Below are 14,399 nucleotides of genomic sequence, written 5' to 3'. Positions count from 1 at the left end.
AAAGGTCCTGAGTTCAAATCCCAGTAACCACATGGTAGCTCACAACCACCTATAATGAAATCTGACGCCCTCTTCTGGTGCATCTGAAGTCAGCTACAGTGTATATGTATAATAATAAATAAATTTTTGGGCCAGAGCAAGCAGGGACTGGTCAGACAAGTCAGAGTTGACTGGAGCGAGCAGAGGTCCTAAAAATTCAATTTCCAACAACCACACGAAGGCTCACAACCATCTGTATAGCTACAGTGTACTCACATACATAAAATAAATAAATAAATCTTTAAAAAAAAGAAAAAGAAAACTGTTTGTGATAATGTAAACCTGTAATTCCAGCACATGGGAGGTGGAGGCAGAAGGCTCAGAAAGTCAAGATCAGGCCAGCAAGATAGCTCAGCTGGCAAAGGCACCTGCCATCATCCTGTCTTTGTTTTGGGCCAACAATATTAAATTGATTTTTTTAAAGCATTACTGATTTTGTAATATTCATTTTTCTTTTCTTATTTCTTCCTTTCCTTTTCCTTTCTTTCTTTGGCAGAAATTTTTGTAGCCCAGGCTAGCCTTGAACTAATCATGTAGCCAAGGCCTTGAACTTCTTTTATTTTGAACTTTTATTAAATTTTGTTTAATGGGGGCTGAAGGCATCTATCGTGGTATGTGTGTGGAAGTTAGAGGATAACTCACAGGAGTTGGTTCTCTCCTGCCATGTGGGTCATGGAGAGCTAACTGGCTGAGCCACCTTGCTTGCCCAACCTTTAACTTCAGGTCCTTCTACCTCCACCTTTTAAGGGCTGGGATTATAGATGTATACAATATAGAAATGATTATCTAAGGATCTATTTTCTATATACCTATTGCAGGGTCCAGCCTCGACACAGGATCGGAGTTCTCAACTTGAAGCAGGGATATCTGGAAGGCGTATAATAAATAATTTATTAAAAGTAAGACTACTTTTTGGGGTACAAGCTGACAGGCAATTTTTCAAGGCTTAAAGTTTCTCTCTCATTCTCTGCTCTCTTGCTTGCTTGCTCATTCACTCGCAGCTTGAGGCTGCACACACTCTGCATTCTTCTGCACACTCTGCTTTTCTCCTATGCACTTTTCTTTTCTTGAAGTCTCACATTCATACACACCTCTGTGGTTCCCCTTTCACTTACACACGCACTCTTCATACATGCCTCACATTCTTTCTTCACTCACTCTTCACATGCTCTTCTCATATTCTCTTTCTCTCACTCTTCATTCACTCTCCACATTCACCTCACATACTCCTCACTAGCTCTCTCCATGCTCACTACTCACTCTCCGCACTCTCTCTACATGCTCTCTCGCCTTTTTCTCGCCCTAGTCTTTTATTGATACTCCAAAGGCAGATAAAAAAGGCATTATATAATCATTGCCAAATCAAATACAAAAGAATAACCACATCCCACAAAGAATCAAGAATTACAATTGTTCCCCAAAGTTTCAAGCTTCCCTATTCCCAGGCCTATAGCCAAAATAATAATTGCAAGCTTATCATTATTTAAACTTTGACTTATAGATCAGAGCTCTGAGGGCAGCTACTTGCATTTTTCTGTGAAGCTCTAATGATAAATGACATGGGCAAAGCTGCCAGGCAGTGGGCAGAAAGAATCAAGTTAACCCTTAACTCAATAGTTCCACTAGCTTTCTGCTTCTGCACATGGCACACAATGACTCTCCTAAGAGTCCCAGTGTTTTAAATTAGTTTTATTAATATAAAATTTTACATATTCTATACTTGCTTATCCAGGAATCACTCTCAAATGTTATGCAACTTATTTCATAACTTCAATAGTTTTTTCCTTTCTTTGGATCCCAATGTTGGCTCTATTTCATTTTCTAATAATTTCTTCAAACTTTCTTTGCAAGTCAAGCATTAATCTGGAACTATCATTGTGCAGTTATTACATTGTTTCTAAGATGAGAACATACAGCATTCACCTGGGCCATTAGGACTGTGCTGTGCTGTGCCCTATGCCTCAATTTTTTAATTGTTTAAGAATCATTACATCAAGGAACATCTAGTTTCACAGAATCCACCAGAGCAGAAGGAGAAAGAAGTAAGAAAGTCAGATATAATAGAATAATTATGCACACCAAGGCCAACTGAAAAGCAGTCATGCACAAATGAAATCTATACAGCCGTTGTCCAGGGCTAAGGTTAGGAGAAATGGGAACAACTGTTTTTTACAAAGAGCTGCCTCGGGCTACTGAGATGTCTCCATCCCGGCTTACTGCAGGCAGTCCCTTATTTCAGATGGCGAGTCCCCTGGAGGGATGTGTCTCCTGCTTCTCAGGGTACCAGACACCATCCTTTTCTACAAGGAGCTGCCTCGGGCTTCTGAGATGTCTCCATCCGGGCCTACTTCAGGCAGTCCCTGTCATTGTATGCTGTCCCCAGCAACCTATCATCTATCTATCTATCATCTACCTAGCTATCGTCTATCTATTATCTCTCCTATCAACTATTATCCACCCATCATCTATTTATCTACCTTCTATCTATCTAATCTATTCATCTTTCTATTCATATATCATCTATCTATCATCTATTTATCTAATCTATCCATTTATCTTTCTACCATCTATATCAATCTCTATCACCTATATATGTCTACCATTTATCTATATATCTATCATCTACTTTTCTATCTAATCTATCCATCTTTCTATCCATCTGTAGCTATCATCTATAGATCATCTATCTTCTATCATCTAACATCTCTCTATTATCTATCATTCTGTTACCTGTTTATTTCCATCTATCCATCTATCATCATCTGTCTATTTTGAGATAGTGAGTCAAGATCTTGCTATGTAGCTCTGGCCCAGAACTCACTATGTAAACCAGGCTGGCCCCATGCAATCCTCTTTTCTCTGCTCCCCAGTGATGGGATTACAGGTGCACACTCCAAACCCAACTTTAGTCAGTTGAGTTTTAATTGACAAATAAAAATTTTATGGTGCATAACATGACATTTTGAAATACTTGACATTTTGGGAATGACTAAATCAAGCTGATGAGTGTGGAAAACCTCACCTATTCGTCATTTTCTTGTGAGGAGCATACTTCAAATCTACTCTTCTCAATTTTCAAGAATACAATGCATTGCTCTCCATGGTAGCCAACATCACGCTCTTCAAAGCTACTCCCCACTGGGCTCTCCTCAGTGTGAGTCACTGGCTGAGTCAGTGGAAGTTCATACTTCAAATTCTAACCCAAAATAGACTTACCACATGATTCAGCAATTCAAAGTCTGAGTGAAGACCCAAAATAATCGACATCAGGATTCAGATACTTCCATTTTTAATTGCATTTATTCATTGATGTGTGCGTTCATGTGGGTGTGTGCTTGCCATGGCATCTGTGTGGATGGAGGTCAGAGGACAACTTATGGGAATAGGTTCTCTCTTAACAACATGTGGATTCCTGGAATTGAACTCAGGTCGTTGGGCTTGACAGCAAGTGATTTTTATCCAATGAGCCATCTTGCTAGTGCTTGAAACATAACTATTTACAATAACCAAGAGGTTGAAGCAACCCAAATGTCTGTGTATAGATGAATGGTTAGACAAAATGTGGCCTATGTGGCTGGGGATGTGGCTCAGTATAGATGGAGTGCTTGTCTAGCATTGTACAGTGCCCTGGATCAAATCCCCAGCATTGCATACATCAGAAAAATGTGCATGCTTATAATCCAGTTACTTGAGAGACGGTAACAAGAGGACCAGGAGTTCAGCTACATGGAGTATTTGAGGCCAGTCTGGGAGATGTGAGATTGTGCCTAAAACAAAACAAACAAAACCCAAATAGGGTGGAGACGTTATGAGTGTTTATAAATATTGAAAACAGCATATGGGGCAGTGATGATGCACATCTTTAATCCCAGCACTTGGGAGTCAGAGGTTGGTAGATCTCTGTGAATTTGAGGCCAGCCTGATCTACAAAGTGAGTTCATAACAGCCAGGGCTACCCAGACAAGCCCTGTCTCAAATTCCTCCAAGAAGAAGAAGAAGAAGAAGAAGAAGAAGAAGAAGAAGAAGAAGAAGAAGAAGAAGAAGAAGAAGAAGAAGAAGAAGAAGAGGAGGAGGAGGAGGAAGAGAAAAAGAATATTGTACCTCAAATTCATAAACAGTCAAAACTTTTTAACTTTTTAAAAAAGTTATAACTTTTTAAAATTATATTTCTCCCTCCCTCCCCACCCCATCTTTCTTTCTTCCTCTTTTTACATGTGTGTGCATGCACACATGCGAATGTGCACATGTTTATGCACATGGAGGAGTCCTCTTTAATGCTCTTCCCTTTATTTACTGAGTCAGGATCTCTCAGCTGAATACAGAGCTCACTGGATGAGGTAGGTAAGCTAGCCAGCTTGCTCCTGAATCCACCTGTCACATTTCCTTGGAAGCACTGGCATTACAGGCTACACTAGGTCCACCTGATATTTTCTCACTGATGGAGACTTAACCTCAGTGCTCACACTTACACAGTGTCTACTTTACCCACAGAGCTACGACCTCAGATCATTAATCCAACATTTTAAAATGTGGGCACTGGGAATTGAACTCATATCCTCATGCTGTGTGGCTGGTGTTTTATCTCCTGATGCATCTCAGGTTAATGCTTGCATCTTTAAGTGAAAATGAAACTTGATATGCCTTCAAAACACTGAAAGATAGGACAATAACATGAGCTATTGATTGTTATTAAATATATGGGTTATTGCTGACAAGCCTGCTGACAACCTGAATTCACCCAGGGTCCATGTGGTAGAAGGTGGAAGCTGGTAGAAGAGAATCAACTCTTATAGCACATATATACAACACACACACACTATATTAGGGTTCTCTAGAGTGACCGAACTTATGGGTAGTCTCTATATAGTAAGGGAATTTGTTGATGATTTATAGTCTGTAGTCCAACTCTCCAACAATGATCAGCAGCAGCTGTGAGTGGAAGTCCAAGGATCTAGCAGTTGCTCAATGTCACAAGGTAAGCAGATGAAGAAGAGTGAATCTTCCTTCTTCCAATATCCTTATGTAGGCCTCCAGCAGAAGGTGTGTCCCAGATTAAAGGTGTGTACCACCATGCCTGGATCTGGGACTTGCTTGTCTCAGGCTTGAACTCAGAGATCTCCTTGCCTCAGTCTCCAGGGATTAAAGGCATGTACTACCTTGCCTGAGCCTAAGTTTTTCATGGCCACTATGCCTCAAGATCTCCATGCCAGGCTGGAGAGATGGCTCAATGGTTAAGAGCACTGATTGCTCTTCTGAAGGTCCTGAGTTCTAATCCCAGCAACCACATGGTGGCTCAAAACCACCCATAATGAGATCTGATGCTCTCTTCTGGTGTGTCTGAAGACAGCTACAGTGTACTTACATATAATAAATAAATAAATATTTTAAAAAAAAAAAAAAGATCGCCATGCCAAGATCCAGGCCAGAAATGTGTGTCTTCCAGCCTCCCAGCCTCAACATCTGGATCACAGGTGAGCCTTGTAATGATTGTAGTTCATTCCAGATATAGTCAAGATGGCAACCAGGAAGAGGCACTACACACACACTAAAATGTAATGATAATTTTAATGATAATTTTTATGTTTATGGATGTTTTACCTGCATGTATGTCTGGGCAATGTGTTTGCTTGTATTCAGTGTCCGTGGATTCCAGATGAGGGCATTGGATGCCCTGAAATTGGAAAGACAGCTGGGTGTGAGCCACTCTATGTAAGCGCTGGGAATGGAATGAGGCTCTTCAGGATGAACAGTGTTCTTAACCACGGAGCTACCTCTCCAGGCCCCAAATAATAATTATAATTTTTAAAAACACTAATGAGAGAGCCCAACACCTTCCTCTGTCCCCACATCCTGTGGCTTCTCACACCTCGCATTTTAGCACCTCTTGTTTTCTCCTGCACACAAAATGAGTAATGATGAATCATTTCTGGAGCTGATGCTGTCAGACCCTGCTAGACCCTTACTCCTATACCTGGTCACATAAGGGAAACTGCAAACTCCGTTCCATGAAGGCAAGAGGAGGGGCCAGGAGGGGGGCAAGTAGTCTGCAGCCACTTGAATCTTTCCTTTTTTGGGTTTTTTGAGGCTGTGTTTCAGTGTATAGGCCTGGTTGTCCTGGAACTCAGTGGACCAGACTGGCCTTGAACTCACAGGTCCACCCCCACCTGCCTCCTGAGTGTTTGCACTAAAGGCATGAGCCATTATGTCTGGCCCCAACTCTGAATCTTTTATTTTCTTTTTCAAAAAATGTTTACCTTTATTTTATGTACTTTGGTGTTTTGCCTGCATGTATTTCTATGTGGCAATGTCAGATCTTGGAGTTACAAACAGTTGTGAGCTGCCATATAGGTGCTGGGATTTGAACCCAGGTCCTCTGGAAGAGCAGTAAGTGCTCTTAACCACTGAGTCATCTCTCCAGCTCCACTGAATCTTTTCTAGGCAATCCCTCTGCATCCATTTTCTTCCACTGTAGCACTCTGGTATCAGTGCCCCAGATGCAAGGAGCCTTTGCAAATCAAATGACCAGGCTTCACATGAAGCTACAAGATCCCCATGTAAATTACACTTTCAGAAATAAAGGTGGGATATAGCTCAGTTAGTAGAACATTTGTCTAACATACACAAAGTTCTGGGTTCAGTCCTCAGCACCATATAAACACTGTGTGGTGTGGAAGCTTCTAATCCCAGCATTCTGTAGGTAGAGACAGGAAGATCAGGAGTTCAAAGTCATCCTCAGCCACTTAGTGAGTTCAAGCCTAGATACATGAGACTCTGTCTCCAAAATAACTGGGCCAGTGGGGTTGCTTGAGGGCTAGAGACAACTTGCTACCAACACACCTGTTGTTGAGAGAGTTTCCTTCCCCTAAGTGGCCCCCCAACTCCATATGCATGTTGTGGTATATGTGTGCCACTCCCCCCCCCATCAAATGAAAATAGTTAAATAAATAAAAATGTAAATTGAAAAACCAACAAAATATTTCAGAAGAACTGCAAATACATGCATGTGTCGGTGTATGTATTTTTAGGATTAGTAAGGGGGAGGGAGGAGGGAGAGTGGAAGATGGGGGAAGGAGGAAGAGTTAGCAGAAGGCAGTGTTTGGAGGATTTGGGGAGCAGGAATGAGGAATTCTCAAGAGTGAAGATTTGAGCATCCCTCATTCCCTCCTGCCTCCTCTCTGGGTCTAGCTCCACACAGGGAATTGATACTGTGTGTCCTAACAGATCTGTTGCCAGGCCATCCACTGCTCCAGCCCTTACTCTCATTTGAAAACCCTGAAGCTCTGTCTAAACTTGGCCAAACTCAAAATCCTCAAAGGCAAAGTGAAAACAGAACGGCTAAATGAGAAACCATAACACAAAAATAACCACTACTTTATTAACTGTATTCAGCTCTGTGGACTACAACCATAATCAAAATGTAATTTTACTATATTTATAATTTTATATTTTATTTATATATTTAATATACTAATATTATATAATATAAAATTACATTTTATTTATAATAATTTTTTTGAGATATGTTTTTTCTTTGTAGCCTTGGCTGTCCTGGAACTTACTCTGTAGACCAGGCTGGCCTTGAACTCATAGAGATCCACCGGAGTGCTAGGATTAAAAGAATATGCCACCACTGCCCAGCCAGGTAATACTGATTATTAGGTGTATATGATATGAGAGGCTTCTTTTAAAAATTTTGCTCACTAACCCTGCCAACCATCCTATAAAGTAGATAATATTATTATCCAGAGTTAGGGATAATTGGACATAGACAGAGGACAAGACTGAGGCAGAGATTCAACAACTTGAGCAAGATCACACAGTAAGGAAGTGAGGAAGTGGCTCTTGCATGGCGTCGGGGCGGTTCCCCTGTCTTCCTCAGCACAAGCTCTACAACATCTCTTCTTTGCTTTACCAGTGTCTCTGCTTTTCGAATGTTAGACATCTCTTTTCAAATTTCCCTGACGAAGAAGCACTAGCCCAGGCATGAGCTTATAGATCACAGAGACATCTTCCAAGGCCTTTGATTCAGACCCACAAGCACTAAAAAGTTGATCCAGACAGACACAGATTGCAGGATGGGAAAGAACACTCACAAAAAGCAGCTGCCTGCAGGCTCGGAGGAACAGGGAGCACAGATTCCAGGGCAAGAGCACGTCTTCAGATGGCTCGGTGGGTAAAGTGCTTGCTACACAAGCATGAGGACCTGAGTTCAATCCCGTGCACCCACATAAAAACGGTAGTAGGCAGTGTTAGGGCACAGTAGTATGTGCTTCTATTCCAGAATGCTGAAGAGGCAGAGAAAGATGACTCCCTGGCTAGCCCATTTTGCCAAACTGGCAAGGCCTAGAAGAAGGAAATGAAATCATGGGCCATGTCCTTTAGAGAACTGTCAGGACCCACCTCGCTGCTTTCTGCTGCCATGGGGTGTGCAGGCCTCCTCTACCACAGCAACAAACCCAAAGTCACAGGCTGTGGGCTGAAACTTGGAATTGTAAGCCAAAATAAAACATCGACCCTGCAGGGCAGTGGTGGCCCACGCCTTTAATCCCAGCACTTGGGAGGCAGAGGCAGGTGGATTTCTGAGTTCGAGGCCAGCCTGGTCTACAGAGTAAGTTCCAGGGCAGCCAAGGTTACACAGAGAAACCCTGTCTCGAAAAAAAAAAGAAAAAAAAAACATCAGCCCTTTTAAGTTTTGTAAAGGTTTCCTTTAATATCTATCTATCTATCTATCTATCTATCTAGTCTATTAGCTATCATCTACCTTATCTTTCATCTGTCTATCTAATATTTTATCATCTATCTATTTATCTATCTATCCATCTAGCTATCTATTATCAGTCATTTATCTATCTATCCATCTGTCTTAGTTAGGGTTTTACTGTTGTGAACAGACACCATGACCAAGGCAACTCATTTATTTGGGCTGGCTTACAGGCTCAGAGGTTCAGTCCAGTATCATCAAGGCAGGATCATAGCAGTATCCAGGCAGGCATGGTGCAAGAGGAGCTGAGAGTTCTTTTCTTTTCTTTTCTTTTTATTTTATTTTATTTTATTTTCGAGACAGGGTTTCTCTGTGTAGCCTTTGCTGTCCTGGAACTCACTCTGTAGACCAGGCTGGCCTCGAACTCAGAAATCTGCCTGCCTCTGCCTCTCAAGTGCTGGGATTAAAGGCGTGCACCACCACCGCCTGGCAGAACTGAGAGTTCTACATCTTCATCTTAAGGCTGTTAGAAGACTGGTTTCCAGGCAGCTAGGAGTAGGGTATTAAAGCCCATGTATAATGATACACTTCCTCCATCAAGATCACACCTACTTCAACAAGGCCACACTTCCTAATAGTCCCACTCCCTGGGTCAAGCATATACAAACCACCACACCATCTATCTATCATCTATATATCTATGTCTCTCTCTCTCTTTCTCTTTCTCTTTCTCTCTCTCTCTCTCTCTCTCTCTCTCTCTCTCTCTCTCTCATGTATACATATATACATATGTATGTATATATATGATGTATATATATACACATATATATGTATATATATACACATATGTACATATATATATATTTACTACTACTACTACTACTACTGCCATGCTCCCAGCCCCTCACTAGTGAATCCTAGGCAAGCACTCTCCCTCTGAGCCACACACACCCTCCTCCCTGTGTACATCAGAGTTCTACTGCTAAGCTACGTGTTTCTTGAGACAGGTCTTGCTATGAAGCCCTGGAAGGTCCTCTTGCCTCAGCCTTCTAAGTTCTGAGACGACAGGTGTCCACCACCACACTGGCCTTAAGTTGATCATCTGTTATCAACTATCTTCTCACAGTGACAAAAAGTTTCCCACTTCCTGAGAGCCATGGTTGGGGAGGCTTGGAAGAAGGTTGTAGGCTCCTTGGTTGTCGTATCCCAGGAGAGTCCCTTCCACGTCTTGACCCCAGGTAGGAAGGGGGTTTGGGGGCTGGGAGATGGCTCAGCTTGCTGTGTAAGCTTGAGGATATGCTTTGGATTCTCAGCCACCTTTTTAAAGCTGGAGACCGCTATGGGTGCCTATAGCCCTAGTGATGGGGAACAGAGAGGCAGGCAGATTCTGGGTGGTTGCTGGCTAGCCAATCTAGCCAAAAGTCAGCTTTCAGTTTAGTGGGAGACCTTGTCTTACAGGAAATATGGTAGAGAATGATAAAGGAAGATAGCTACCTGATGTTATCCTCTGGCTTGGGCATGTATGTGCTCCAGGTGGAGACTCCACAAGGTAGAACCATTTTTCCAAACCAGAGGCCCTTCCGCCCGGCTAAGCCCCACAGTTACACAGCTCTCTGAGATTGTCTGAGCTGGCGAGGCACAAACTCAAAGAGAAAAGGAAATGGTTGGTGATCTTTCTTAGCACTTATCTCAGTTTATAATTACATGGCTATTAGCATGATGGTAGGATTAATATCTGTTTCCACGGGCAGACTGTCAGCTCCTCAGGGGTCTGTCTTCAGTCTCTACTGTATGCCAGGCCTGAAGTGCCACTGGATAAACAAGAATAGCTGCAAAGGCAGATGCAGCTCTGATCTGGTGCCAGGAGGCCCTCAAGCAGCTTTGCAGGGATTATTACCGCATTTGCTTCTTGAAACGGCCCTGGGGGAAGCCAGTGCTATGCTGCACCCATGAGTGGTGTTCACGATGATGAAATGAAGACTCACACAATTTAGGCAAGCTCCTCCAGTTGTGCGGAGGAGTCACACTTTAAAGTGAACTTTTTTACTTCCTTTCTTTTCAAGATTTTTGTTTGTTTGGATGGATGATTTTTATTTTCAATTGTTTTGAGACAGTCTCACTATGTAGCCTTGGTTGGTCTAGAACTGAGTAGAAGACCAACATGGCCTCAAACTCACAGAGTTCCACTGGTATCTGCTTTCCAAGTGCTGGGATTAAAGTATGCATCACCACACCCAGCCTCTTTTTATTAAGAGTTTTACCTCTATTTTTAAATGTGTGTGTGGTGTGGTGTGTGTGTGTGTGTGTGTGTGTGTGTGTGTGTGTGTGTGTGTGTGGTGTGTGGTGTGTGGTGTGTGGTGTGTGTGTGTGTGTGTGTGTGATGTGTGGTGTGTGGTGTGTGGTGTGGTGTGTGTGTGTGTGTGTGTGTGTGTATGTGATGTGTGGTGTGTGTGTGTGTGGTGTGTGAGACTGAGAAGGCCAGAAGAGGGTGTTGGTATCCCTGGAGCTGGAACTGTTCAAGGTGGGTTCTGGGAAATGAATTCTGTTGCTCTATACATATATGCTTAAAAAGAAAAACAAAACAAAACAAAATCCTTTACTATATTATGTGTATGAGTGTTTTGCCTACATGTATGTATGTGTACATGTGTGCTTTGCACCCATGGTCAAAATCATGGAATTGAAGTTACAGATGGTTTTTGAGCCACCCAGTGGGTGCTGGGATTCAAACCTAGGTCCTCTGCAAGAGCAGCCAGTGCTCTTAACCAACAAGTCATCTCTCTAGCCCCATGTACATGCTTTTAACTACTGAGCCATCTTTCCAACCCAGACTTTCCCCCCTTTAAAATTAACACACAAAGCAATGGGTTTCCTCATAACATACATTTTCATAGATCATTCTGGTTGGCCCAGCCCATGTGGCATTTCTGTGGGATCTGGGGAGTCCAAAGGCTAATCCTCAGACTTGTGCAGCAAGTGCTTAACTGCTGAGCCAGTCTCTCCTGCGCCTGCATCAGGTTTTCCTTATCCACTCATGATCTACATCGGAGCTCCTCTTCCTAGTTAGTGTGAACAAGACTGGCAATGGACAGGGATGTGTAGGACACAGGGTCTTTTGGCTATATGCCCAAGGGTGGTACAGCTGGTTAGTTTTATAACACAGTAGTTCTATTTTTAGTTTTTCCAGAAACCCCCACACTGTCTTCCACGGTATCTACAACAGTGAATAAAGGCTCACTTTCCCCCACATCCTTGCCGGCATACGCTGTCATTCAGACATTCCACTGCTAGCTAATGAAGGGTCTGTGACTCTCCAGCTCTCCACTCCCATGTGCCCATTTCTGACCACATGCTCAAGCATGCCTTTTACTACATGCCTCAGTTAGTTTTTGCTTGATGTTTTCCTCATAATTACAATTGGATTATAAGAACCATCACAACTGGGGAGGAAGAGATAGCTCAGTGGTTAAGAGCACTGACTGTTCTTGCAGAGGGCCTGGGTTTGAATCCCAGTACCCTGAGTTCGATTCCACATGGTGGCTCACAACCTTCTGTAATGGGATCCAGTGCCCTCTTCTGAAGTGTCTGAAGACAGCTACAGTGCAATCATATACATAAAGTAAATAAATAAATCTTATAAAAAAAGAATCGTCACAACTAGTTATGAATTTATGGACTATGGCACGAGGGCTTTATTCCTAGGGAGCCTAATGCCTAAGGGGGGGGTTCTGTTTTAATTTAGGAGACAAGGAATCATAAATGGTCCTAGTTGTCCTAGAACTCACAGAGATTTGCTTATTTCTGCCTCTGGAGTGCTGGGATTAAAAGGTGGGTACTACCACAATTGGCATCCCTGAGTTTTGAACTTATCATTCTTGCTTTTCTCATAATTCTATACTTTGTAGCAGATAGGAGTGTGGTGTGAAGGACCTGAGTTGGACTTCTACCTTCTTCACATAATAGCTGTACAGCCTTGAGAAGGGCCACAGTTAAGTTCCCAGATGGGTTGTGTTTCTATCGAGCCCTCAAAGTAGAGTGTTGGGCTTGGAGTGCGTTATTAAACACTTGGACCAGTGCCCAGCACACAGTGGTATGCGTGCAGGGAACTAAGAGATGAAGCCAGCTCTTCCTGCTGAGACGCTCCAGATCTGACCCCTCGCTTCCTAGTGACTCTGAGAACATTTTGGATGAGGGAGCAGAAATAATGTAAAGAACTGGAGGATGGAGGTAGTGCTGGGAGATGCTGTGTTCAGGATGGAGTGTGGCCGTTGCGCTCATAAACTCGCAGCAGCTAAAGTCGCCAGCCCAAGATCAAAGCAAAAAGATCATTCAACATGCCAGCAGGAAGCACCGATTGGACTCTGTCGGTTAGCAAGGTGGGGGTGGGGTACGAAGGTATATGGATATGTGTTGGGTTGCCTTGTGGGAGTGGGTGGGAAGGGTAGATATGATTGACATGCAATGCTTATACTTATCAAATTGTTACAGAATAAAAGATACTTTTTATAAAAAAAAAATCCTCACTTCTCCTCCCTGTCCCCAGCAAGATGCAGCTGCTGAATTTTGTGAATCTCAAATACTGTTCAAACTCCAAACTCACTCAAAGGCAGCCACATATAGAATGCATATGCATTTGTGTGTGCGGGTACATGCTTGTGTGTGCATTTGTGGAGGCCGGATGTCAGCCTTAGGCATCACTACACAAATGCTCTGTTTTTGAGACAGTACTCTTCATATGCGGTTCATGAAGAGGCTAGACTACCTGAAGAACAAGACCTGGGGAGCCTCCCAGCTCTGCCTCCCCAGTGCTGGGATGACAGGCCGGGACCACCAGGCCCAGCTTTTGCACTCCAGGGTTCTAAAGTTCCAACCCTGGTCCTCATGCTTGCATGGCAAGCACTTTACTGACTCTCTATGTGCACATGTTTAGTCACATTTTATTTGTGTACATGTGTGCACATGTCATAGTGCATGTATATAGGTCAGGCAGCATATTTATGTGCATGTGTGCACAACTCAGGGTGCACATGTGGAGGTCAGAGGACAGCTTTCTGAAGCTAGTCCTCTCCTTCCACTATGTGGGTCCTGGGGATAGAACTGGGGTCCTCAGCCTTAGCAGCAAGTGCCTTTACCCTCAGCAAATCTCGATGGCCCCTCCTCTTAACAGTTTTCAGTTTCTACTCTAGAAACAACCACATTCTTGGGTGCCAAAGTCTGGATTCACCTGCTGGGGATGTTGTCACAAATCACTGCCAGGTGCTTGGACAACAAACCTGTCGCCTTATGGTTCTGGATGTTTTAAGTATAGAATGCAGGTTGAGCATCCTCATTCCTTCCTTCTAAGGCTGGAGGCTGAGATCCACCAAGAGGCTTTCTCCTTAGTGTACAGATGGCTGTATTCCTGTGTCCTCCATGCTGTTCTCCCATCTCTGTGTACCCATCTCTCCTTTTCACTAGTTGGGCTGAATTAGGGCCAATCGTGGTGACTTTGCTTTGATGTGATTATCTCTGTAACTACCTGGTCTCTAGAGCCACACACATCACTGAGGCAGGAGGATCACTCTAAGTATGCAACCAGCTTTGGCTGCATAGATTTTAGATAAGGCAGGACTTCTTCTTCTTCTTCTTCTTCTCCTCCTCCTCCTCCTCCTCCTCCTCC

The sequence above is a fragment of the Mastomys coucha genome, unplaced genomic scaffold, assembly GCF_008632895.1.
Source record: "Mastomys coucha isolate ucsf_1 unplaced genomic scaffold, UCSF_Mcou_1 pScaffold21, whole genome shotgun sequence".
Lineage (NCBI taxonomy): Eukaryota > Metazoa > Chordata > Mammalia > Rodentia > Muridae > Mastomys > Mastomys coucha.
Note: the sequence above shows the minus strand (reverse complement) of the source record.